This window comes from Mesoplodon bidens, assembly GCF_964165515.1.
Source record: "Mesoplodon bidens genome assembly, chromosome: 10".
NCBI lineage: Eukaryota > Metazoa > Chordata > Mammalia > Artiodactyla > Ziphiidae > Mesoplodon > Mesoplodon bidens.
The window spans coordinates 31,491,091-31,516,794 of NC_138172.1; the positions used below are offsets into that span (position 1 = coordinate 31,491,091).

Sequence of the window (25,704 nt, forward strand, 5' to 3'; positions counted from 1 at the left end):
TGTGTGTGAGCGTGTGTGCATCTGTGTGTGCATTGTGTGCATGCATGTGTGCATGCGTGTGTGCATCTTGGTTTGCCCGCGTGTGTGTGCATGCGTGCGTTGTGTGTGTAGGGGAGGGAGAAATAAATAAGTGTGGTGAAATGTACTGGTAACCTCTAACTTTCCTACTAGGTTTGCAATTTTTAAAAATGAAAAGTCAGGGAGGACAGAAGACCTGGAAGGGAGGAAGGGAAGAGAGGAAGGAAAAAATACACATGTACACATGGATGCTTATCTATATACAGACTATCACTGGAAGGTGTACAAGAAACCAGCAACAGTGGTTGCATCTGAGGTGGGGAATCAGATGGGTGTCAGGGATAGAGGGAGACTTGCTTTTCATGGTCTACCCTTTAAAATCTTTGGTTATGTATCATGTACAGGCATAGACTTCAAATATAAGAAATATACAGTAAAAAGTTAGGAGGGAACACATTAGAACAGCAGAGTTTTCAGTATACTTTCTGATGTCCTTCCATAGACTTGGTGGACACATCTGAAGGCTAGGATGGGAGCTCCAAGAGGGGAGGGACTGTATCCCCAGCGTTCAGACTAGGGCCTGACCCATTTCTAGGCACTCTGGAAATCACCACTGAATTTAGAGGTCCCCACCCAGTCCTGTCTCATGAACTCACTCACAACATGTTTTTTTTTTTTCATGGAATAAAAAATATTTCAAGTCCTGTCATCCTCCCCAGTAGAGAAAACAACTCCTGCAAGGATCTGTAAGTCAGGTATGGCCCTTTGTCATCTGAGGACTTGGCCACTTGTGCTAAGTGTGCATCTCACTAACATAAAAAAGAGTCTTCTTCATGAAAAAGCAAACATCTAGCAAATCATGGTCTTCCTTATATTTCCTGTGAAATGGAAGGCTTTGTCCCATACACCTCCATCAACTGATGTGTTTCAATTTTATAATGATTTCATGATGGCACAGTATGACCACTGAGCATGGGGGTCAGCCAACTTTTTCTGTAAAGGGCAGATGATAAATATTTCAGCATCGCGGGTTATAAGGTCTCTGTCGCAACTCTTCAAGCTGCCCTTGTAGTGGGACAGCAGCCATACAACATGTAATGAATGAGTGTGACTGTGTGCCAATAAAATTTTATTATAAAGAACAGACTTCAGGGGCTTCCCTGGTGGCGCAGTGGTTGAGAATCTGCCTGCTAATGCAGGGGACACGGGTTCGAGCCCTGGTCTGGGAGGATCCCACATGCCGCGGAGCAACTAGGCCCGTGAGCCACGACTACTGAGCCTGCGCGTCTGGAGCCTGTGCTCCGCAACAAGAGGCCGCGATAGTGAGAGGCCCGCGCACCGCGATGAAGAGTGGCCCCCGCTTGCCACAACTAGAGAAAGCCCTCACACAGAAATGAAGACGCAACACAGCAAAAATAAATTAATTAATTAATAAAAACTCCTACCCCCAACATCTAAAAAAAAAAAAAAAAAAAAAGAACAGACTTCAGGTTGTAATTTGCTAACCCTTGATAGAGCACACTAACTCCATCAAACAGGCAAGGTGAGTGTTTTATTCCCTATATTTATAGGCTGAGGCAACTAAGGCACAGAGAGGTTAAGTAACTTGCCCAAGGTCACTCAGCTGGTAGTCATGATTATAAAACAACTTTCTGACTTGGACCCACTCTCTTCGCTCCTAACTCCACTTGGTCTAATTTTTTTTTTTTTTTTTTTTTTTTTTTTAAATTTATTTTATTATTTTATTTTTATTTATTTTTGGCTGAGTTGGGTCTTTGTTGCTGTGAGCAGGCTTTTCTCTAGTTGTGGCGAGCAGGGGCTACTCTTCGTTGCGGTGTGCGGGCTTCTCGTTGTGGTGGCCTCTCTTGTTGCAGAGCACGGGCGCTAGGCACGCGGGCTCAGTAGCCGTGGCTCGCGGGCTCAGCCGCTCCGCTGCATGTGGGATCCTCCCGGACCAGGGCTCGAACCCATGTCCCCTGCATTGGCAGGCGGATTCTTAACCACTGCGCCACCAGGGAAGCCCGGTCTAATTTTTTTCAAATGGCCTTTTCTCAATCTTTGTAACCTCTCTGCTGTTAAATACCCACATTTGTCACCCCTGATTTCTCCATGAAGATGTGACATCTCCATTTAGATGTTTGGTCTCTTGTGAGAGGTTTGATGAAACAAGCCCCTTGGTCTAGAGGGGGAAACAGATACATCTGTAGGTGGGTTAGATGGTTCCTTTCACACACATTCTATCCGGGGACAGTACTGAGTCTACGGTAATGAAAGCTGCCGCCTTCTCAGGGGCAGAAGCACTGTCTGTGTCTCTGATTCAACTGTCCTCTCAGTTTCTCAGTCACTGTAAACACTTTTTCCAGCACACTTATATCACTGGCCTCTTTCTCCTCCTAGAACCAGAGCTCCTAGAGGGTAGGAACAATCATACATGTTCTTTCTCAGTGCCTAGAATAAGAACAGGACACAAATAAGGTGCAAATAAATTAATGAAAATCAAAGTTACAAAATGGGTTCAATCCTATTTGTTTTAGGGACAACCATTCCCAATGATGCTATAAGAGACCTGACTTTTCTCTCTTTCAATAATTACAAAACTCCCCAGAGGAGTCACCTATTTAATGCTGGGTACAACTTACGATGCTACAAAGGCCCCACTGTCAAGGGGTAAGCAAATAAATCACAGAGTGAAGGGAATTTTACGAATCTATTTGAATAGTGGGTCACAAGAGTTGGTGAAGATGGGAACTGTCGGATTCAAGAGGACTTTTCCACATCACATAAAGGCCTTAAAAACTGCTGAGGGTCACCGTGAATTCTGATTCCTGAGCTGCAGGAAGTTAACTGCATGCTGTTCTTTTAGACTAGGAATTAGAACATTTTATGCCCAAAGCCATATATGTCACAGACTCTGACACTGGAGATGGGAGCCCCAACACGAAGTCATGATCATCAAAAAGAAACCTCATGGCTTCATCAATGCCTGCTAGGGATGTCACAGGCAGTTTGGGGGAAGGTTTTATCTGGCTCCATCCTCCATTTAATGGCAGAATAAAGTCCTTAATAAGGAGCTTTTGCAGAGCATCATCAATTTAGCAAGGCTTGGACTTGTTACAAAGAATCCTGCACACTTTCCCTGATGACATCAAATACAGACAGGCCCTGAGTGAAGACACTAATGTTTTCTGAGTTTTCTATAAAGAGCTGACCATTATTCCTACCTCTGCAACATCCTTCGTTTTACAAAGGACTTGTCCCAGCCTTTGAAAAGGCAGCTGCCCTACCCTGCTGGGGGTTGTTTATAGGATGTTCTATGTACCCAAGGTGGAAGCTGGACGCAGAAAAACTGAAGCCTTGTGAACCGAGAATCACCAGTGACCGAACATCAACTAAGGGGCAGAGCGTGGAGTTTCCCAAACAGCTGATGTTTGCAAGACGACTTCAGGGGGCAGAACACCCAGGGCTACAGAGCGTCAGGTCACACTCACATGCACACCGAGAAAGGCATCTCTTTGCAGTTCTTTTCCCGCCCTGCTTAGGTCAAAGAGAAACTCTCAGTGTGTTTATTAAATAGCTCTCTAACCCTTGAGCCTCCTGCAAGCAACAGTATCTAGCTACTTAATAACGTTGTGTTGATTTTTATGGATATTTTCAGTTTATGGTAGTGATGTACATTAATCTGAGTTAAAAGAAGGAAATGAGTTAAAGAAAAATGCTAATAGGTGATACACGGATCTGGTGAACATCATGGTGGTGACAGATGAATGGCTGCCACTGGGGCAGATGTGTGTGATGGACGGGCACGCGGCTGGGGGTGGGGCGCTCCGCTGGCTCTTCCACGCACCGGCTGAGACCTTGGTTTCCGCATCTGTTAATGAGAACATTCGTCCAAAACATCTCATCTGCCTTTTCCTACTCTGGTGACTTAAAACATTTCTGAAATTATGCCAGACAATTGAAGAGTAGGATCTGGCTCGTTCCCCACGAGAATCTCGTTCCCTGTTATATTTTTCCCAAAACCTAAAACAGTATCTGGGAAATATCTGGTGTGTGGTAATGTTGGATAATGTTTTGGTGTTTGATAATGGCTGAATAGACTGAAAAAGAAAAATGAACTTGTTTTACGTATCTGTTGTGTCACGTGAGACACCCCAGTGTTAATGACAGTGATTTCAGCGGCTTTGCGGCACAGTCTGACACGAGGGGACATCAGGAAGGAGAGCTGGCCCTTATGGTACCAGGGAGGGTAACACACTCTCACCCCGAGACCGGAGGCTGCCACGTGGCCTTCCCCTGTTAACATCCAAGCTGTGCATTCAGGGCCTTTATCTCTGAACGCAGGGACAAAAATTAATCAGTAGATCCAGATAAACATTGGACTCATGTTCCCAAGTTTAGTCGGGGGTTAGAGGTCAGGCATAACATGTCACAATTGTCTTTTAATGTTCTCACTGACTTTTAAAACCCGTCATCTTGGGCCTCCCTGGTGGCGCAGTGGTTGAGAGTCCGCCTGCCGGTGCAGGGGATACGGGTTCGTGCCCCGGTCTGGGAGGATCCCATATGCCGCGGAGCGGCTGGGCCCGTGAGCCATGGCCGCTGGGCCTGCGCGTCCGGAGCCTGTGCTCCGCAACGGGAGAGGCCACAACAGTGAGAGGCCCACATACCGCAAAAAGAAAAAATAAAAATAAAAAAAAAATAAAAATAAAAAAATAAAACCCGTCATCTTGAGTTCTGATACTTTAATCTTAAGGTATAAAGCAAAATTCCAAGAATAAATAGAATGTAAAACACTTTTACAGGATCTTGCCTTCCCCTGGACATCTACTCATATGCCATCAATTTTGACAAACTAAAGTCCTGGTCTCTTCAAAATAATGATTATTTTAATAACTATAGCAACAACAATAATGACCACGGCCACTACCACCATAGCCAAAGATAGAAGAGCGACAGCCTCCATGTACTGGATGACTGCTGTATGCCAGGCCCCGTGTAGATGGTTCACATACATCCTCTCATTTTATCCTGCACAACACTGGTAGTAAGAAGCATTTCTCCCATTTTAAAGATGGAGAAACCGAAGCTTACAGAAGTTAACAAATGCCCCCAAGGTCACCTGACTGGTACATGGCATGAGCTGCATTTCAGTCCAATCCTGTAGGTGTGCCTGGTTCATGCTACCTTTGCCTTCTCTCAGCACTTGCTAAGCAGATATCTATTGTGCATCAGTTACAAAAAAGGCGCAGAGTTCAGTGTTCCCAGTTCAGTGTTCCCATAGACATTCTTTGCACTTCTCCAGAACTATTTTATAGGATGTAACATGCTAACTTTACAAGTTAACAACTTGTTACCTTATTGTTGCTGGTGTCTTTGAAAAACTAACCAGCGCTGGGACTTCCCTGGCGGTCCAGTGGTAAAGAATCTGTCTTACAATGCAGGCAACTAAGCCCTGCGTGCCTCAACTAGAGAGCCTGCTAGAGCCCACGTGCTCTGGAACCCCCGCGCCACAGCTAAGGAAGAGAAAACCCGCACGCCACAACTAGAGAGAAACCCGCACACCACAACGAAGAGCCCATGTGCCGCTACTAAGAACCAACACACCCCAAAAAAACCAAAAAACAACAAACAACAACAACAAAAAACTAACCGGTGTTGCTCATAATTTTTTTTTAACTCTGCAATATGAAAATTCTTTCCACAGTGTTGTCCACCTGGAAAAAGCACTAAGTTCTTGAAATCTGAGTATAAAGTCCCAGCTGTTAAACATTGTTGCATCTACCCAACACTGATTTCTGAAACTAGGTTCTTTTTTCAAAATAATTTTTTAAAATTAATTTATTTATTTTATTTATTTAGTTTTGGCTGCGTTGGGTCTTCCTTGCTGCGTGCGTGCTTTCTCTAGTTGTGGCGAGCGGGGGCTACTCTTCATTGCAATGCATGGGCTTCTCTTGTTGCAGAGCATGGGCTCTAGGCACGTGGGCATCCGCAGTTGTGGCTCGCAGGCTCTAGAGCGCAGGCTCAGTAGTTGTGGCACACAGTCTTAGTTGCTCCGCGGCATGTGCGATATTCCTGGACCAGGGCTCAAACCCATGTCCCCTGTACTGGCAGGCAGATTCTTAACCACTGTGCCACCAGGGAAGCCCTGAAACTAGGTTCTTGTAAAGATAAACCGAGTCCTCAAAACTATCACTAGGGCTTCCCTGGTGGCACAGTGGTTGAGAGTCCGCCTGCCGTTGCAGGGGACACGGGTTCATGCCCCGGCCTGGGAGGATCCCACATGCTGCGGAGCGGCTGGGCCCGTGAGCCATGGCCGCTGAGCCTGCGCGTCCGGAGCCTGTGCTCCACAACGGGAGAGGCCACAACAGTGAGGGGCCTGCGAACCACAAAAAAAAACCCAAAAAACAAAAAAAATCATCACTAATGACCAACAGCTAAAAAAGATACTAAGATTCTCTTGTATGGAAGCCCCAGGATTGATGAGATAGAGTAATTTGAGACATGAGCAGCTCTAATGCCTTGTCACAGTAATCTTCTCCATCATGAAGGAAAATCGCACAGAAAGTTCCAAGGAAGTAGTTAAGCCTGCCCAGTCATCACTGAAAGTGTGGCACGACCCTAGGATTGCTGCCATAAGGTGCTCACCTCTGCCCTCCTGGCCTTGTCTCCCACTCACTCTGGCTGAGCCCATTCCTCCTCTGTACTTTGCAGCTCAGACACCCCTGTTGTTCAAACAAGCCATGGCTCTGAGCATGCATAGCCTGGTTCCTAAGATTCTCTGCTCCCGCTCTCCCCTGGATATTCCCATGATGCTCTCCTTACTTTCCCCCTTGAACAGTCCCATAATGTGATCTTCATTGTCTTCCTTGAAGAGCTCACGATATCTACACCCTCTGCCACTCCCTCCTACAGGAAACACAAAAATCAACATACCTGGCCAGGACCTTCTTCCAGACTTTTCCAAAAGCCTGCTTGACTACCTCCATGACCCAAAAGTCCTGTCCTACAAGGTCTCAGGTACATCTCTCCCCTTGCTCCTGACTTGTCGATTTCTGCCAACAGTATCCCCATCAGTCTGGCCTCCCAGACTCCGATGCATCTTTCACTCTTCCTCCTTACTCAACCCTCCTGTCAGGCAACGGCAGGGAGGTGCCAGCGCTGGAGCCAACTTGTCTGAGTCTAGACAAACTGCACTGTTTATAGGTGGCTATTTAAATTTAAATTAATTAGATAAAATTCAAAGTTCAGTCCTTCAGTCACATCCATCACATTGTAAATGCTTCAGAGCCACATATAAATAGGAGCTGCTGCGTTGGACAGCACGGTTTTAGGGGGTCTACACCCCCGAAAGCCTCTTGCAACCAATTCCTTTGGCTTAACATTTACTAGGAATGTCGTGGGGGGAAGAAACATTCCCACCAGGTGTGAGACTTCGTAGGAGTCAGACCACAGCTCCCTCAGCCACCACACTGCGTCCAGGTCCTCATCCCTCCTTGCTCCCACTTCTGTGAAGACTGCTCTTTCACACCCCGTTCAGTCCTTCCACCACCAGCTGCCAGAGGAATCTTCTCAGTTCACGCCAAGGACGCGGGGCTCTGGTCTAGTGTGAACTCTGAGCACTCCGTATGATCCCGACTCAACTTCCTGGCCCCCACCTCTGCCTGCACCCCAAATATCCACCTCCTGCCCCCACGAAAGCCCCGCACAGCCTCACACTTCATCTTTCTCACACTGTCCCCTTCGTGTGAAGCACTCCCTGTCCCGCCTGCCTGATGAACTCCTCTCTGCCTTTGGGGCTGATTCAGGGTCACACTCCCCAGGAAAGCATCCTGGTCCCCAGAGGCCCAGGTCTTCTTGACTCCCTTCAAACTCAGAGCCCTGCTCCAGGCACAGTCTTTGAGAAGGGAGGGCTTTTGGATACATATCTTGAGCTTTAAAAATCTTCAGGTGCCCAATCCCCTCCCCACCAGACCTACTGAACCAGAGACCACTTCTGCCCCCAGACAGGTTGGCCTGCAGAAGGGTGCCAGGGAGCTTACAGAGTAGCCCCAGTCTCATTAAAGGGCTGCCTTCCCCACCCCCACCCCGTAATATATGGTGTTAAAAGTCCATACTCACTCTTTGAAGAGCACAGCCTTCTTTCCCAACTGCTACTGGCTCTGGCAGAAGCTGAAAATGAGACTCTGGAAACACAGGAAAGAAAATGACAAAGCATTAAATCATATTAGAGAATACGAATGAAGTGCTAATAACCAACCAGTGAGTCAGAACATCTCCTCCTTGGCACAGGAGAAGTGCAACTATCCTGTGGCTTTAAAGTTCCCTCCGGTTCAGGTCACCTCCCCTCATTAAACAACCTGCACAAAGGGTAGGCAGGGCAAGTGAGATAAAGAGCTTGGCCAGGAGGGTGTGAAGGTCAAAGAAGGAATCTGCAATGAGGATAAAGCATGGGACTGAGCTGGTGATTCCTGGCCTGCAGGAGCGAGAAAGGCAATAAGAGAAACAGGCATGCTTGGGTGAGAGGGGGTTCTGAAGGCTTCAAACTTAACTAAGACCTCAAATAAAGATTAAAACTCCCCTTCTCCATCTGGGGTTAGGGTTACCTAAAGTTATACTCAGAAAGGAATGAGAGGAAGGTGGCAACCAATGGGAAAATGAATACAATATTTCTATTAGAGTGGCTACAGAGAGGGGACCACAAAGCTCAAAAACAGGGCTGGACAGAGCAGAGATGCTGGCAAAGGCACTGCAGCAGAAAAATGAGGAGACAGGTAGATGGGTGACTGAAGATCACAAAACCCCTGAATTATTTCAGAGGGGTCAAGGAATTAAACATAAAAAAATAACACTGAGATAGCTGCATCCACCAGAGAGCAGAAAGCAGAAGCAAGAAGAACTACAATCCTGCAGCCTGTGGAACAAAAACCACATTCACAGAAAGACAGACAAGATGAAAAGGCAGAGGGCTATGTATCAGATGAAGGAACAAGATAAAACCCCAGAAAAACAACTAAATGAAGTGGAGACAGGCAACCTTCCAGAAAAAGAATTCAGAATAACGATAGTGAAGATGATCCAGGACCTCGGAAAAAGAATGGAGGCAAAGATCGAGAAGATGCAAGAAATGTTTACCAAAGACCTAGAAGAATTAAAGAACAAACAAACAGAGATGAACAATACAATAACTGAAATGAAAACTACACTAGAAGGAATCAATAGCAGCATAACTGAGGCAGAAGAACGGATGAGTGACCTGGAAGACAGAATGGTGGAATTCACTGCTGCAGAACAGAATAAAGAAAAAAAGAATGAAAAGAAATGAAGACAGCCTAAGAGACTTCTGAGACAACATTAAACGCAACAACATTCGCATTATAGGGGTCCCAGAAGGAGAAGAGAGAGAGAAAGGACCAGAGAAAATATGTGAAGAGATCATAGTCGAAAACTTCCCTAACATCAGAAAGGAAACAGCCACCCAAGTCTAGGAAGCGCAGAGTCCCAGGCAGGATAAACCTAAGGAGAAACATGCCGAGACACACAGTAATCAAACTGGCAAATATTAAAGACAAAGGAAAATTATTGAAAGCAGCAAGGGAAAAACAACAAATAACATACCAGGGAACTCCCATAAGGTTAAAAGCTGATTTCTCAGCAGAAACTCTACAAGCCAGAAGGGAGTGACACGATATACTTAAAGTGATGAAAGGGAAGAACGCACAACCAAGATTACTCTACCAGGCAAGGATCTCATTCAGATTCGACAGAGAAATCAAAAGCTTCACAGACAAGCAAAAGCTAAGAGAATTCAGCACCACCAAACCAGCTCTACAACAAATGCTAAAGGAACATCTCTAAGTGGAAAACACAAAAGAAGAAAAGGACCTACAAAAACAAACCCAAAACAGTTAAGAAAATGGTAACAGAAACATACATATTGATAACTACCTTAAATGTAAATGGATTAAATGTTCCAACCCAAAGACATAAGCTTGCTGAATAGATACAAAAACAAGACCCGTATATATATGCTGTCTACAAGAGAACCACTTCAGACCTAGGAACACATACAGACTGAAAGTGAGAGAACGGAAAAAGGTATTCCATGCAAATGGAAATCAAAAGAAAGCTGGAGTAGCAATACTCATATCAGATAAAATGGACTTTGAAATAAAGAATGTTACAAGAGAAAAGGAAGGACACTACATAATGATCAAGGCATCAATCCAAGAACATATAACAATTATAAATATATATGCACCCAACATAGGAGCACCTCAATACATACGGCAACTGCTAACAGCTATAAAAGAGGAAATCGACAGTAACACAATAATAGTGGGGGACTTTAACACCTCACTTACACCAATGGACAGATCATTCAAAACGAAAATAAATAAGGAAACAGAAGCTTTAAATGACACAATAGACCAGATAGATTTAATTGATATTTATAGGACAGTCCATTGAAAAACAGCAGATTACACTTTCTTCTGAAGTGCACACGGAACATTCTCCAGGATAGATCACATCTTGGGTCACAAATCAAGCCTCAGTAAATTTAAGAAAATTGAAATCATATCAAGCATCTTTTCTGACCACAGTGCTATGAGAGTAGAAATGAATTACAGGGAAAAAAACGTAAAAACACAAACACATGGAGGCTAAACAATACATTACTAAATAACCAAGAGATCACTGAAGAAATCAAAGAGGAAATCAAAAAATACCTAGAGACAAATGACAATGAAAACATGATGATCCAAAACCTATGGGATGCAGCAAAAGCAGTTCTAAGAGGGAAGTTTATAGCTATACAAGTCTACCTCAAGAAACAACTCAAATAAACAACCTAACCTTACATCAGACTCTCTGACTTCAGACTATACTACAAAGCTACAGTAATCAAGACAATATGGTACTGGCACAAAAACAGAAACATAGATCAATGGAACAAGAGAGAAAGCCCAGAGATAAACCCATGCACCTATGGTCAACTAATATATGACAAAGGAGGCAAAGATATACAATGGAGAAAAGACAGTCTCTTCAGTAAGTGGTGCTGGGAAAACTGGACAGCTACATGTAAAAGAATGAAATTAGAACACTCCCTAACACCATACACAAAAATAAACTCAAAATGGATTCGAGACCAAAATGTAAGGCCAGACACTATCAAACTCTTAGAGGAAAACATAGGAAGAACACTCTTTGACATAAATCACAGCAAAATCTTTTTTGATCCACCTCCTAGAGTAATGGAAATAAAAACAAAAATAAACAAATGGGACCTAATGAAACTTCAAAGCTTTTGCACAGCAAAGGAAACCATAAACAAGACGAAAAGACAACCCTCAGAATGGGAGAAAATATTTGCAAACGAATCAATGGACAAAGGATTAATGTCCAAAATATATAAACAGCTCATGCAGCTCAATATTCAAAAAACAAACAGACCAATCAAAAATGGGCAGAAGACCTAAATAGACATTTCTCCAAAAAAGACATACAGATGGCCAAGAAGCACATGAAAAGCTGCTCAACATCACTAATGATTAGACAAATGCAAATCAAAACTACAATGAGGTATCACCTCACACCAGTTAGAATGGGCATCATCAGAAAATCTACAAACAACAAATGCTGGAGAGGGTGTGGAGAAAAGGGAACCCTCTTGCACTGTTGGTGGCAATGTAAATTGATACAGCCACTATGGAGAACAGTATGGAGATTCCTTAAAAAACTAAAAATAGGGCTTCCCTGGTGGCGCAGTTGTTGAGAGGCCGCCTGCCGATGCGGGGGACACGGGTTCGTGCCCCGGTCTGGGAAGATCCCACATGCCGCAGAGCGACTGTGCCCGTGAGCCATGGCCGCTGAGCCTGCGCGTCCGGAGCCTGTGCTCCGCAATGGGAGAGGCCACAACAGTGAGAGGCCCGCGTACTGCAAAAAAAAAAAAAAAAAACTAAAAATAGAATTACCATATGATCCAGCAATCCCACTACTGGGCAAATAGCCAGGTCATGGAAGCAACCTAAATGTGCATCGACAGACGAATGGATAAAGAAGATGTGGTACATATATACAATGGAATATTACTCAGCCATAAAAAGGAACGAAATTGGGTCATTTGTTGAGATGTGGATGGATCTAGACTGTCATACAGAGTGAAGTACAAATATCATATATTAACGCATGTATGTGGAACCTAGAAAAATGGTACAGATGAACCAGTTTGCAGGGAAGAAGTTGAGTCACAGATGTAGAGAACAAACGTATAGACACCAAGGGGGGAAAGCGGTGGGGGGGTGGGGGTGGGATGAACTGGGCAATTGGGATTGACACGTATACACTGATGTGTATAAAATTGATGACTAATAAGAACCTGCTGTATAAAAAAATAAATAAAATTAAATTAAAAAATTAAAAAAAAAACACCATGAACATTCTAGAAGAAAACATTAGAACTCTGTTTGAAAACATCTCTTCACAGGGAAAGCCTTTCTAAGTTAAGATTTTAAACCTAGGTGCCATAACATAAAGATTAATAAGCTGACTACATAAAAATGTGTTTAAATGTCCACATGGAAAGGGGTATCATGGGACTTCCCTGGTAGTGCAGTGGTTAAGACTCCACACTCCCAATGCTGGGGGCCCAGGTTCAATCCCTGGTCAGGGAACTAGATCCCACATGCATGCCGAAACTAAGAGTTCACATGCCACAACTCAGGAGCCTGTGAGCTGCAACTAAGGAGCCTACTGGCCACCACTAAGGAGCACATGTGCCGCAACTAAAGGAGCCAGCAAGCCGCAACTAAGGAGCCTGCCTGCCACAGCTAAGACCCGGCACAACCAAATTAATAAATTAAATAAATAATAAATAAGATAAATATTAAAAAAAAGGATATCATGAACAAGGTTAAAATGTGTCAATACATATCAGAGATGACAGACTAATAAAGGGTTCCTACATACCAATAAAAACAACAACAAAATCCAGTAGAAAAACGGGCGAATGATCTCAGTAGTTCATGTAACAGAAAGGAAATACAGATGACTCTTCGACATATAAAAAGATGCTCAATCTCATTTACAAGAGAAATGCAAATTAAACCTACAAGGCGATGGTGATCTTTGTTTATTGTATTGGCAAAGAACAAAAAGTGTAATAACAGACTGTGCTGCTGGGGCCGTGGGAAAATAGATGTCCTCACACAAGGTACAAATTTATACTCCCATCAACAAACCCTACAGATGGCATTTTGGCAAAATCTGCAGCAATGTACAGTACACATACCTTTGATCTAATAATCTAATTTCTAGGAACTGATTTGTGTTCAGATCTGAACATGTTTGAGAACATGTTTGTGAAGGGTTATTTGTTATAGTATTACTTATCATGGCAAAAAAAATTGGAACTCACATGCCCACTCGTAGGGGATATGTTATGTAAATGATGGTACAACTTTATAAAGAAGTATAATGTATAGCCATTAAATACAAATAAAATTAACTATAAGCCATTAAAATAATGAGGCATATTTGTCTCTACGGGTAATGACCTCCAAGGTACACTGTTAACTAAAAATGCAAGGAACAGAGAATGGGTAGAATAACAACTCTTGCACTGAGAGAGAGAGAGAGAGAGAGAGAAATATGCATGTTATGCTTATATGTGTGTAAAATGTTTCAGGATGGATACAGATGGTAATCATGACTGGGGCTGGGAAGGAAACTGAGAGGCCAGGGGCAGAGATGAGGGAGACTTTTCACTGATATCCTTTTGTACCTTTTGAATTGCTACCATGTGCATGTTCAAGGTTTTCCCTATTTAATTAAAAAATACAATATAGGGACTCCCCTGGTGGTCCAGTGCTAAAGAATCCGTCCTGCAATTCAGGGGACGCGGGTTCGATCCCGGGTCGGGTAACTAAGATCCCACGTGCCGCAGGGCAACTAAGCCCGTGCGCCACAACTACTGAGTCCGCGTGCCACAAACTACAGAGCCCACACGTCACAACTAGAGAACAGAAAACCTGCACGACGCAACTAGAGAGAAGCCCACGCACCACAGTGAAGAGCCTGCGAGCCGCAAAGAAGAGAGCCCGCGTGCCACAACTGAGACCCGATGCAGCCAAAAATTAAAATAAGTAAATAAAATAAAATATTTTTTAAAATACAATATAAACTCCTCAAGTACAATGGTCTATCCTACATTGTCCAATACAGTAGCCACTAGCCACATGGTGACTGTTTAAATTTAAAATGATCAAAACTAAATAAAACATAAAATTCAGCTCCTCAGCTGCGCTAACCACATTTCACATGCTCAATAGCCACAGAAAGTGTATCTCCTTCATGGTTCTGGGAAAGGTACTGATAAGCAGACTCACTCCGTCCTGCTTTGTACCAAATCACTAGCAGCTGATTCCCCATGGGGGTTTTTGCTCAAGAGCCAGCCAAGCCCACAGCCCCATGCCAGGCTTCTGCCACCTGGGGCAGCACTGTGGGCAAGGAAGCTCAGCCTAGCAGGCTGGCCCTGTACACAGAGAATCAGAGAACCAGAAAATCCTGCTACCCAATCCTGAGGAGAAGGGACACAGCCCGAGGAGAGAGAGGCAGGCAGATCAATCAGGGGCTCAGCTGGAAGGCAGGTGGCTTATGTACCCAGTGGCATATCTCCTAAAAAAAATCGTATTGGCCAAGAAGCAAGGCAATGAAGCATGTACAACGTATCCTGAACTAGCCCAGCACCTTCAAAGCAGCAGCCTCTGGGATCAAGATGTAGGCTATGGTGATTAGTCTGAAATAACCACCTGCTTGAAATCATGCTTAAAGCAAGAAAACCCTACAGAAATACAAGCCAGTCTTCCACTGGATAAAAGAGGAGCCAAAAGCCACTTGACCCTTTACCTCCAAGGACCACAAAGTCTTCAGGCTCTCAGGGAGCCCAGAACAAGCTTTAATTCGAACACTGCTCTATGAATTAATGCGAACACATGCACTGTCATTGGCTGAGATCAGCTCTCAAAGGTAAAGTGCTAGAAAGAACATCACATAAGTGACTATTTTCCACATGACTGAAAGGAATTAAAATAGCCCTCTATATGGGTATGCAATAGCAGAAGGCCTGAAATAGAACCTCAGGGCCCCAAAACACTCTCCCATGGCTCGAATCTGTGCTCCGAACTCAAAAGAAAAGCAAGGAGATTAAAGAGGGCTTTGTCATTTCTAAAGGAGGGAAGCTGGTCTACAGTATTTTCTAACTGCAGGGACAAAGCCAGTATGAGACAAAAAGGAGCCCTGTTATAAACAGCTGGCAGGTTCTACCAGGACAAGATCTCTGGCTCCCAGAATGTGGTTCAGCATTCACAGCCCTTCATGAGCTGGTCCCTACCTTCTCTAGCCAGAATCTCTTCCCCAGAGATCTCTGTAACACAGGGAAATCAGCATCAGAAAAAGAGGATGCCACGCTCAAAATTTCATAGTTAAAACAGTTTTGTTTAGAACTTTATCCAAATAAGTAAACAAAAATCAAAATCTGTCTATCTTAAGATCAGTAGCAAATATGGAACAAAATTTAAGTCATAACTGCCATCCTGTGCTAATTCTTAGAACAAAGAATAAATTGCACGTAAATTGCCTTAGAGTATGGTAAGTCCTTCCAGTTAACATTTGGTTGTCACAGCGCTTTTATACGGGGGACTTTTTTTGCAAAAATGCTTTACTGCTTTGCCCCAGGCCTCTCAATCCTTTGATTTTCAAGTCCCGCCCTCTCATCATCAACTAACAGGTGTCACGGTGCCAGACCCCATCTATTACTGCCTCCACAGTCGAGCGGCTTCTGCGGTGAGTTCATGAAATCCCATGTCTCTCTCTCCAAGGTTTGTCTTGTATTTGTAAAATGTCCTTACGACCTGGGAGAGACGATGACCAAGAGGTGGATGCTCCTGGAGCATGGCTGGACACCAGTGTTGAAAAGAGAGGGAGGCACGATGGGGTGGGACCCAAGTTTGTAAGTGGCAAGTCCATTAATGAATATTTTCCTGTTATAACGTCTGCTTCTCCGCTAAAACCTGGAAACTATGGGGAATCTGTTACTAGATAGGCTGATAATCTGACCCTCTGGTGACTGTGCCTGAACTGGCTTTGTATTGTTCTCCACTGCCCCATTTTCTGTCGACCTGGACGATACCCTCTATCTATCCCCATCTCCTAACAAATCTTTCTGGCAGAACTAAGAGTTATCTCCTCAGTCCCCCAGCCATTAGCAACCTCGGCTTCATTCTCCATGCCTACAAGTATTTATGACCTGCATCTTTTACCATAATACTCGCGAAAACACGGGCTGTACCCTCCACTAGGCTGCAAGCTCCTTGAAGACAAGTCTTAGTACGTCTCTGCATCTGCCATGGCACTTTAGCATACACGTGCCTTGCCCTTGTGTGAAGGGCAAGGGAAGAGCTAAATGGGACCCCACGTTGGACCTGCTTGACTTTAACCTTTGCTTTTCGTTGCTTTTGTTATTATACTCATACATAATGGCCTGCCTCAGGGAACCCTGCCCACCTGTGAACGGCTGCAAGAAAAAAAGAAACTAACACATCCCCTCACGGAGGCTGGTCATTCGAGGAGATGTTCTGCAAGACGATGGCCCTTTTACTTTACTTCCTCTCCGCCTCTCCCTCTCTATTCTGCCTTATTACTTTACTTCCTCACCACCTCCCCGTTTCTGATTCTATAAAAGAAACTGGCATCCAAACCCAGATAAGATGGTTTATCAGAGACACTAGTCTGCCATCTTCTCGGTCAGCCAGCTTTCGGAATAAAGTCGTCTTCCTTGCCTCAACACCTCGTCTCCGATTCACCGGCCTCTTGTGCGGCGAGCAGAGCGAGCTTGGACTCGGTAACACTTGGTGGGCACTTGGTATAAATACCAAGTGAAAGCATGAAAGCCATGAATCAGCAGGGCGGCCCCAGCAGCGTCACTGCAGGCCATTCCTTCACTTTGCTCATTACGGCCACCAATAAAATGAACATTCCTCATCAGAGCAGTGTAGCTTTAGAGGCTCCAGTTCAGATGGGAAGGCGAGACCCAGAGAGGTTAAGCCATGTGCCCAATGGCACACAGCTCTTCTCTCCTCTGCCCCTACTCCACTGGTGGCTCACAGTGGCCCTCAGCATGACATGGATAGGCCCCCGCCCCAGCCTTCCCTGAATGATCTGCAATCCCGACGCCTTACGCTCCTTCACACCCGCACAGCTTTGGCACAAACGCTCCCCTCTCCCTAGCACGCGCCTGCCTGGTGAGCTCCCGCTCAACCTTCAAGTCTTGGCTACGAAAACATTACCCCATCTGTAAAAGCTCCTCTGAGGGTTCAGCTGCGCAGTTCCATAACCTGGGTTCAGTTCTCTGCTCTGTCACTGATGCGTGTGTGACCTTGGCAAGTCATTGAACCTCTCAGAGCCTCAGTGTGGGGACAAAATGAGATGATGCATGGGGACTGCTCAAAGCAGTGACTGGCGGATGCGACTGCTTACAGCACAGCTGGGAAGAGTGCCCTGCCTTCCTAGGCGGCGCTAGAAAGCCCTGCCACTGAAACCGAGCAGGACCCTATGGGGGCCTCCTAGGCACAAAAGCCCTTTTGTGTCCTCCATTTCTTGTTTGTAGGCTTCACTCAGCCTCCTTGACCTTCCCTGAGTTCCAAAGGGAAGATTCAAACAGTTGCTAATCAGGGAAGAGAGGGAATGCAGAAACAGAGGAGCCCTCAGAATAGTGCAGCCTTGGGGCAGGGTCCTGGTTCCTCCTCAGGGAATATACATCACAGTATCTTTGACCTCTTCTAAGTCCCCCACCCAGGTGGAGGATGGTAACTTCAGGATGAGCGCAAGATTCCTGGAGCACTACCCTGTTACCTCACCACCAACCAATCAGAAGAAACTCACAACCTGCAGCCCGCACCCCAAATTTGACTTTAAAATGGTCTCCCCCAAAACCACCAGGGAGTTTGAGGGTTTTGAGCATGAGTCACCTGTTCTCCTTGCTTGGCCCTGCAATAAACTTTCTCTGCTCCAAAACCTGACGTTTTGGTTCGTTTGGCCTTTCTGTGTGTCGGGCACACGAACTTGTGTTCAGAAACACCACACCTCCATCACCGTGCACTGCCACTGTGCCCAGATCTGTTCAGATGCCTGCTATCTTTATATTCCCACAGTGTAACCCATAGCTCAATTCCCAAACTTCATCACATACAAGGCTTGAATTCTATTCCATATAATCGTTTTTTTTTTTTTTGGGGGGGGGGGCTGTACCACGCAGCATGTGGAACTTCCCAGACCAGGGATAGAACCCGTGCCCCTTGCAGTGGAAGTGCAGAGTCTTAACCACTGGACCGCCAGGGAAGTCCAAGCTTGAATCCTATTCTGGGTATATCACAGGTCAAACATCCAATACCAACATCCAAAAGCCACAGCTTAAACCACCTAGGAGAAAGGCTGTAATTACTTCACAAGAAGAGGATCTCAACCTGCAGCAGTGTAAGTAAGAACCTTCCCACACCTTCAGCAGGAGGTAGAGCTTCCCTGAATCAGCAGCTTCCCTGGTACAGCCCCAAAGGCATCCAACCACAGACAGCAACACCCTACACAGCTTCGGGGATTGAAAAACCTGAAATATGATCAAGAGGGTTTCTGAGGGTTCTGTTTAGCAGGATATCTTGACCTCTATATATCTTCTTTTTTTTTTTTTCTTAAATTTTTGGCTGCTTTGGGTCTTCGTTGCTGCACCCCGGCCTTCTCTAGCTGTGGCGAGCGGGGGCTGCTCTTTGTTGCGGTGTGCGGGTTTCTCATTGCGGTGGCTTCTCTTGTTGCGGAGCATGGGCTCTAGGCACGTGGGCTTCAGCAGTTGTGGCACGCAGGCTCAGTAGTTGTGGTGCACGGGCTTAGCTGCTTCTGCATGTGGGATCTTCCCAGACCAGGGCTCTAACCCGTGTCCCCTGCATCGGCAGGTGGATTCTTAACCACTGCGCCACCAGGGAAGCCCCCTTGACCTCTTCTGAAGAGGCAACTACATCCAAGGTTAGGGAGGACTTTGGTTTGCAAAAATTATGTCTTTGGGGCCGGATTAATTCTTTGTTGTGAGGGGCTCTCCTATGCATTTCCTATGCATTGTGAGGGTAATTAACAGTATCTCCGCATCGGTCCACTGGAGAGAGGCCCCCAAGTTGTGACAAGCAAAAATGTCTCCAGATGCTGCCAAATGCTCCCTAGGGGGAAAGCTGCCTTCAGGGGAGACCACTTCTACAGGAAGTGAGCTCACTCAATTCCAACCTTTATTACTGTAGTTAATCAGTGAGGAACATTTGTAGCCACTCACCAAATCTACCTTGACACATTTTCTTACAGTGCTCAGGAATTTTTTTTTTTAAGGGCACAGTCTAGAAGGCAGTTGTTCTCTTGAAGGCAGTGGTTCTCAACCCGGTCTGCATAACAGAACCCCCCAGGGAGCTTTAAAAAAAAATACAGATTCCTGGGATTCCAGGGACCACCCTCAGAGATTCAGATTCAGCTGGCCTGGGGCAGAGTCCAGGCATGGGTACTTTTTAACCTTCTCTAGAAGGTTCTAACATGCAGCCAGGAGATGCACTGCCCAGAGACATTTCATCTGATTCCACCCTCTCTCCCATCCTTTGAATCTGGCAGTGTTAAAAGCCAGTGAGCCGGGCTTCCCTGGTGGCGCAGTGGTTGAGAATCCGCCTGCCGATGCAGGGGACACGGGTTCGTGCCCCGGTCCGGGAGGATCCCACGTGCCGCAGAGCAGCTGGGCCCGTGAGCCACGGCCGCTGAGCCTGCGCGTCCAGAGCCTGTGCCCCGCAGCGGGAGAGGCCACAGCAGTGAGAGGCCCATGTACCGCAAAAAAAAAAAAAAAAAAAGCCAGTGAGCCATTCAGCCAAAATGAGGCTAAGGGGATTTATTAACATCCTCGTTCTTGACAGTAAAACATCCTCTGCACACTCCATTTCTTGGCCTGCAGATGACGTGCCAGAAAGAAGGGAACTTAACCCCATAATCAAGTGGCTTTCCCATGGCCTTATAAACAGTGCTATCCCATAGGACTTTCTGTGAAGACAGAAATGTTCTCTATTTGCTCTGCTTAATATGGTAGCTGCTGGCCACATGGCACATGAGCACTTGAAATGTGGCTAGTGTGACTGAAGAACCGAATTTTTAATTTCATTTAATTTGAATTAATTTTAATTTAAATAGCCACATGTGGCTAAAGGTCATTGTAACAGGATAGTACAATAAGTGTTTATGTCCCTACAGGGTCACAGAAATAAAGAAAAGTCCTAAAGTCTGCTAAATTCCATAGAACTGTGAAACTTACAAAACGTTATGTCTTAAAACATCTAAACTCAACAGTCCTTAAATTATCAAATGGGATCCTAATGTATTCCAACAAAGAAACAATTTAGGAGAAATTTTTAAATAAAATTTTTTTTTCAACTTGCATAACTAGCTTCCCAGCATATTCCAAACACAGCTTTGAGGGGGGCATTCCTGGCCCTCTTCTTTTGAACACTCATCATTGTAATAATTGATCTAGTCATCAGAATAACCAGGAGCTGGAAAAGAACACGACACAGGGAAGTTGATTTCCACTCTTAGCAGTTCATTAGAGTACTAGGATAAAACACTCTTGCTTTCCTTCCCTCCAAACCCAGATAACTTTTGCATGGAACCTCTTGCCCCCAAGATAGGCCTGAACCAACACACAATGAAAACCAAGGTCATCTCTAAGAGCAAGATTTTTTTCTCCTATCATTAAGTTTCATAATCACTTACAGTTGAACAAACCGCATTCACGCATTCATTCCAGGTATGCAGATTCTCACAGAACTAGTAGCTCATAAATTTTTAAAAAGCTAACAAATAGAAAGGCAATTCTATCTCACTGTAAAGGCAATGGATGGTTTGGAGTTGAAGAAACTCTCACCGGCCTTCCTGAGTACAAAAAATATTTATCTCAAAAAAAAAAAATTGTAAATCAACTATACTCCTATAAAAATTAAAAGAGGGCTTCCCTGGTGGCACAGTGGTTAAGAATCCGCCTGCCAATGCAGGGGACATGGGTTCGAGCCCTGGTCTGGGAAGATCCCCCATGCCACAGAGCAACGAAGCCCATGTGCCACAACTACTAAGCCTGCGCTCTAGAGCCAGCGAGCCACAACTACTGAGCCTGCGTGCCACAACTACTGAAGCCTGCGCGCCTAGAGCTTGTGCTCTGCAACAAGAGAAGCCACTGCAATGAGAAGCCCACGCACCGCAACAAAGAGTAGTCCCCGCTCACCCCAACTAAAGAAAGCTCGAGTGCATCAACAAAGACCCAGTGCAGCCAAAAATAAATAAATAAAAAATAAAGTACAGAATCTTTTAAAAATAATAATAAATTAAAAGAAAAAAAAATGCTTACCTCTCCTTGGCCCAAACTCCCTTGACCCACCTCTAAGCAGAGTCAGTATGAGCCATTTAATAATGAGTTAATAATTCTCCAGTAATTCAAAGTGGTGCTTACTCTTCATAATAGCTGGTACTTATTGAGTGCTTACCACATGCTAGGCCCCGTGCTTTATTTTATCTAAATCTCACCACTGCCCTCTGAAGCAGGTACCAGAAGCTGAGGCTCAGAGTTTAGGTAACTGGCCCATGGCCACACAGCTACCAAGTGGTAGGAATGGGATTTGGACCCAAGACTCTCTGATTTTCTGGTGGGAATCCTTTGGGTTGTAAACAAAAACAAACATGTAATTATAACATTCGGTACCACACTGAGCCATTCTGTCTTTGATCAGCTGCAGCTCAGTGAAGGGAGTTTGGGGTAGCAGGGTTCAGAAATCCCGAGCTTATCCTTACTTCAGAAACCACCCCATCCCCCATGGACCTCTTTCTCTGTCCTGGGGCTTCACCAGGCAGGTGGAAGAGGAGTCTTGGGGAACACTCGTGATCCTGCCAGCACAACTGCACCCAAGAGGACAAGACAGATGCGTGCTGCAGAACTTTCCAAACGCCATCATGGGAGTAGAAGGTAGTAGGATCCCAGCAAGGGAGAAACAAATTTTAGTTGGGGGCAGGGGAAAAATCAGGGGAGTGTTCTTGGAGGGGACAGATGAGCTAGACCCTAAGGGGTGGGTAATATTTTGTTAAATCAAAAACAAAAGGAAGGGGCTTCCCTGGTGGCGCAGTGGTTGAGAGTCCGCCTGCCGATGCAGGGGACACGGGTTCGTGCCCCGGTCCGGGAGGATCCCACATGCCGCGGAGTGGCTGGGCCCGTGAGCCATGGCCGCTGAGCCTGCGCGTCCGGAGCCTGCGCTCCACAACGGGAGAGGCCACAACAGTGAGAGGCCTGCGTACCGCAAAAAACAACAACAACAACAACAATGGAGACCAGCCTTAAAAATTCCCTGAGCAGATGAGACCAGTTTAGTCATACAAACAAAGCTTAATTTATTTTGCAAGACTAACTTGACCTGGGTCATTTCTTGCTTGTCCCTAAAAATCATAAGCAAAACCTTAACTGTTTCCCAAGGTTGATATGAGGTAACTATTAACCAATTCCCTGTATTTAAGAAAATTCTAATACTATAAGCAACCACTGTAAAGAATAAAGCATCACTGCTTTCTCCCTATGTAAGCTGCTTTATAATAATATATCCCTGAGCCTCATTCCATTGTTTTGGTTTGAGCGCTCCGGGTTCTGTCTTTTTGGTGTGTGCACAATAAATTTTTACTAATTACTAGTTTGGTGATTCATCCTGTTATTTCTGAACTTGTGACAATTTAGACATTAGAGATTCCATGAAGGGCATTCCCAGAGGCGGGGTCAGCCTAAGCAAAGGCAGCAGCAGGAAGAATGTGTGTTCACTAGCCTGGGCTAGAGCAAAGGAAGCAGAGAAGGAAAGGGGAGGTCCCAATGCAGAGGGGGAGGGGGCAGGGTCTCCAGGGGCCTAGGCTGAAAGAGGCAGCATCAGAGAACCCAGGAAGTACCCAAGTAACTATCCCAGAACCTGTTTTGCACCCCGGTCCTGGCACTGTCAGGCTGTGTGTCCTCAAGCAAGTCCCTTCTCCCCTCTGGGCATCAGTATCCTTGAGGAGGCTACCAAGGATCTCTTGCTGGTCTGAAAACCTAATTTTAGAAAAACAAACTGATGGTAGGAACACAGGTTATTAATTTCTCTGATTTTTTTTTTTTTTGGTGGTACGCGGGCCTCTCACTGCTGTAGCCTCTCCCGTTGTGGAACACAGGCTCCGGACGCGCAGGCCCAGCGGACATGGCCCACGGGCCCAGCCGCTCCACGGCACGTGGGATCCTCCCGGACCGGGGCACGAACCCGTGTCCCCTGCGTCGACAGGCGGATTCCCAACCACTGCGCCACCAGGGAAGCCCCAATTTCTCTAATTTTTAACTTCCTATATTTTAAAAATATTGTTGATAAGAATTTATTAGTAACAATAAAATAAGTCTAGTGGTTCAGAATAGGGGCTTTGAGGTCAGACTCACTGTGTGTCCTGGGAGGGAACCATATCTGAACCCCTCACATTCCTCCTCTAAGAAATGGGCACAGTGGTGGCACCTACCTCTTGGGGCTGTTGGGAGGAATAAGGCAGGTAAGTTTTTTTAAGGTGCTTAGGAAAGGGCCTGACACCCTGTACTTGCTTATTGTACGTCAGCTATCATTAATAATAAACTATTTTTAACTCCCAGCCAGGTGGAGTCGGCCATTAGGGATTTCTGAGCCGGTGAGAGGTGAGACAAATGCTGGCCTCTGGTCTCAGTAGGGACCTTTTGTTATTTAAACAGCCAGGCCCGGGGGCACAAAAAAGGACTCATATCTTGGCCTGGATGCACAGCCTTTTCACCCTCTGGCACCCTCTTCCTCCCTCCCTACCGCACTCTGTCAACTTGGCCTCCTCCACTCAACTGCGGGTTCAGGGGTGCAAACCCACACGTGCTCTGCCCTGCAGCTGGTGTTACACAATCCGCATTTCCAAGACTGCCAGGAAGCCCTTGCAGGAGTGGGCTAGAGATGCTGCGGTTGTCGGCCGGCCGGCTCCGGACTGTCAGGGTGTTTGGACCAGTATCCTGACTCGCCAGTTGCGGGGAGGAGAGGGCGCAAGGGCAAGGGAATTGGAGCAGGCTGGGGAAAGGGGAGCTGAAAGGCTGCTGGAGGTCGGTTTGGGCTGGGAGAGGTCTTGAGGGGTGCAGATGTCTGGGGGCAGGACGGGCGCAGGTGACTGCGGCTGGGAGGGCAGCCGAACAGCAGCCCTTCCCCAGAAAGTGGGAGAAACGGGGTTGCAGGAGCCTCCAAACCACCCAGGCACTTGGGTGGGGAGCGCACACGGATTGATGATGGCGCAAGCAGTGGGGAGGCCAAATAGAAAGAGGTTGCAGGTCCCTGACCCATCCTCACCTTGTCCGCGGCCTTAGGAAAGCAGGCACCTCGGGCCCGGGAAGTAGGGGGACCAGGGATTCGGGAATGTCAAACCTATCCAGGCACCGGAAGGAAGCGCGCAGGGGCTGATGCCAGGGCGGGGGAACGGAGTAAAAAGGGAGGTGCAGGTTCCCGACCCTTCTTCACCTCGTGCCTTTTGGCGGGAAGCCAGGCAGCCCGCACTCGGTAAGTGGAAGGTAGGTCACGGGGCCATTGGAGGAGCCCCCGGATACTCCCTCCTAGACGTGCAAACCCCCACCCCGCCTCAGCCCGCCCCCCCCGCCCCCCCCCAGCGCTCACCTCACCTGACCTCAGCCGCCTGGGACCAGCCGCACTATCTAAACGCCTGTCCTCGGCCCCGGGCCCCTGCTCAGGTCCAGCAGCAAAGCCCGCGCCCGCGCCCGCGCCCGCGCCCGCGCCGCTCTCAGCTCCGGGGCCGGCTCGGATGGGAGCCTTAAAGGCGCTGCGTGAGGGCCTATGTCCTCCGACAGAAAAGCCGGCTCCGCCCGCGCCCGGCCCCCAGCGCTGCTCCCCGGCTGTCGCGTTCTGTCTTGGGGGTTCAGGGGCGAGAACCTCCCACTCCCCGGCGCCCGCGGCTTATAGCATTAAGCCCGGAGTGTAAAGTTAGTATTCCGCACAACCCGACCCCAGCAACCCGTCTCCAGGCATCCAATAGCGCCTACTGTTTTCACGCCGCGGAGCCAGGGGCGGGGGTGGGGGAAGAGGGGAAGAATCCAAACACCCCAGCCCCGCCCCGAAAGCGCTCACTTGCGGCCTGAGGGCGGGATCGGAACCTAGAGGGCCACACACAGTTTCACAATGAGACGCCAGAATTCTTCGCGGCATTGTTTCATTTACTGAGCACCTATTGTGTGCCTAGCGCTGCTGGGCCCCGCACCCGGCAGTAACTCAGGCTGGATCTCTGACCCCGAAGGGCTCGGAGAGACAGACAGGTTCTCGGGCAAGCAAAGTAACCCTACCTTATATGGGTTATCTCATTTGATTCTATGAGGTGGACATTGTGCTTGGCTTCCTGTTTCAGAATTCTGAGAAGAGAGGCTTGCCCTGTAAAGGACAGAACTGGGAATTCCAACCCTGGATCGTCTAGCTCCAAAGCTCTTGGGGACAAAAATAGCCATCTTATAAGGCTTTCAGCCACCACTGGTTAAATGCCCGCTATGGCCATTTCTTCATTTTAAGGACAATT

At 46.5% G+C, this 25,704-nt stretch overlaps 1 protein-coding gene across 4 annotated transcripts in view; it reads right to left on the reverse strand.

Annotated features, from left to right (window-relative positions):
• The window catches only part of ABHD6 (abhydrolase domain containing 6, acylglycerol lipase), a 53,629-nt gene extending 28,129 nt beyond the window's left edge, over positions 1 to 25,500 (reverse strand). Inside the window, exons 1-3 of one of the 4 annotated variants that reach the window (XM_081247456.1) lie at positions 24,798 to 25,294; positions 15,407 to 15,439; positions 8,134 to 8,198 (exon numbers count right to left, since the gene is read on the reverse strand). The gene's annotated coding sequence lies outside the window, so the exon portion shown is untranslated. Of the gene's footprint in view, positions 1 to 8,133; positions 8,199 to 15,406; positions 15,440 to 24,797; positions 25,295 to 25,477 lie in introns of those variants that run through there. The other 3 variants (XM_081247457.1, XM_081247454.1, XM_081247455.1) reach the window with 3 other exon arrangements.
• Positions 25,501 to 25,704: the final 204 nt, after the last annotated feature.